Source organism: Pyrgilauda ruficollis, unplaced genomic scaffold (genome assembly GCF_017590135.1).
Source record: "Pyrgilauda ruficollis isolate IOZ18807 unplaced genomic scaffold, ASM1759013v1 scaffold393, whole genome shotgun sequence".
Taxonomy (NCBI): domain Eukaryota; kingdom Metazoa; phylum Chordata; class Aves; order Passeriformes; family Passeridae; genus Pyrgilauda; species Pyrgilauda ruficollis.
In genome coordinates this window covers 59,731-62,110 of record NW_024525412.1, presented here as the reverse complement: position 1 = coordinate 62,110, position 2,380 = coordinate 59,731, and positions in this window count along the sequence as shown.

The following is a 2,380-nucleotide window of genomic DNA, read 5'->3' as shown; positions in this document are numbered from 1 at the left end:
CCCACTGAGCCCACCGAGGGGTCCCCCCTGACTCTCAGCTGCCTCAGCACCCCCAGCCCCCTGCGGCCCCAAGCCCCCCTCCTGCACGTGTTCTACCGGGACAGGCAGTTGTGGGGGACCCACAGGGGTCCCTGCAGCTGCTGTTGCCCGCTGTGGGGGTCTCCCACTTGGGGAGTTACAGCTGCGAGGTGCGCTCTGATGGGGGGGCTGTGTGGAAGAGCAGCAGCTCCATGTCATGGTGCACAGTGAGTGCGGGGATGGACACAGAGACCCCCACAGCCTCCTTGGGTCCCCTGCCTGGGTACTTTCTTTACTGCCAGGGTCCCCCTATCCCTCACTGGGTACTGTAACCTCTCCCTGAGTCCCCTCACCCCTCTGTGAGCTGCCCCCATGGTCCCCAAGTCTCACCATCCCCTCCCTGGGTCCCCATACCCTGTGGTCCCCCATCTCTATATCTTCGCATCCCCTCTCTAAACCCACATCGTTCCTTGGGGTTCCTTTCCAACCCCGCACACCCCCCCCTCAACTGTCTGCGCGCTCTCTCCCTCACTGGAGTCTCCCTGCTCCTGTTCAACCACCCCAGGTCCCAAACATTCACCTGGTGCTCCCCCCTTCCTGCAAAGGTCCCACCCTCAGGGGTGTCCCTGTGGGCACAGCCCCCCAGGGGACAGGTGGCACTCGGGGACCACCTGGTGCTGAGATGCGCAGTGGCAGCAGGGACAGGTCTTCTGTCCTTCTTCTGGCACCGGGGGGCTCAGGGGCACTGCTGGGCACCAGCCCCCCCCCCCGGAGATGCACCACATTGGGGACAATGACAGCGGCCACTACCGGTGGCGGGTCAGCGACAGGGACAGTGTGGCTGAAGTGTCCCCCTGAATGTCAATGTCCTGAGACAACAGGACCCTGGGGCTACAGGTGACCCCACCCATGGCATCCCCCATCCCACCTCGTTAGGTACCATTCCATCTGTGTCCCCTCAGTGCTCGTGGCCAATGCCACCATCACCCCCGGTCCCCTGTCACACCAGGTGCTCGCAGGTGACCCCGTGACCCTGCGCTGCTCAGTGCAGGTGGTCTCAGCCTCTGTCACCTTCACCTGGCTGCGTGATGGCTGGGAGGTGGCCCAGGGTCCCCTCCTGGAACTCGGGGATATTGATGTGGGACTTTCGGGCACCTACCAGTGCATGGCTACCAACCAGCTGGATGGACACCGTATGTTCCGGGCACTCAGCCCAGAGTTGGCACTGGAGGTGACCCCTTGCTCACCCTGGGTCACAGGTCACATGGGGTCGCCAGGATGGTCAGGACCCCCGAGGTTCAGGGTGACCCCAGTGTCGGGTCACAGGTGAGGTCACATGGGGTCGCCAGGATGGTCAGGACCCCCGAGGTTCAGGGTGACCCCAGTGTGTCCCTCTCTGTCCCCAGCAGTGGCTGTGAATGGAAAGTCACTGTCTAACATAGGTGATATGTATTGGAACATAACTATAAATATCAAATATGTAGTTTGTAGTATAAAAGGCAACACCAGCCCAGGGAAGGGTGGAGTGTGCCTCAGACTGACATGCAGAACAGACCTCAGCAGGCCAGACAGAAAATGTTTTAGATAAGAAATAATAAACAACCTTGAGGATGACAGCCAAAGACAGCTGACTCCTTCTTTGATAGCTGGGTTGGGGAAGAGAGACTCATAACACACCTCTGGATCATCTCAACCTGAGGAAAACCCAAGATGGTGGTGCAGAAGCGTAGGAATTTATAGGATTTGAGGATTTTAGGAAAGTTGGGAAAAAGAAAGGTTTTAGAGACAGTAAGGATAGTGAAATGCTAAAACAACAGAAAAGATATATTGGCAGTAGCGAAGACATGAGAAATAGAACTGTGTAGTTTGGCTTTTTAAGTTACAAAAAGTATATTTTAGCAAATATTTAGAAGCTTAAATATGAATGGAGCTCTGTGCTTTGTCTCTTATAAACGAACCATTGTATGAGAGAAAAAACTGCTATTGTTTTAACTAAAGCTACGTGTGCTTCATGTGGTTGGATAGAACTACTGTCAATATGCTTTTGCTCTATGTGATTGGCTGAGACTGGGTCTGAGATTGTTTTATGGTATGTTGCAACATTAAGTTTCCTTGGCCTGTTGTCTGGATAGCGAGCCGCTTACATCGATCTATTGTCATAGTTATGTAATGAGACTGATGCTGCTTAAATAAACAACTCATGACACTATTCAAATGTCATCCCATTCCGTTTGTGTCTGTATATAAACAACCAACGTCACAGAAGTTCTGGGGGGTTCAGGGGTGCTTGGAGTGTCTTGGGGGAATCGGGGTCCACTGGGAATTGGGGCCACAGTGTGGATTTGGGTGTCCTGTGGGTGGT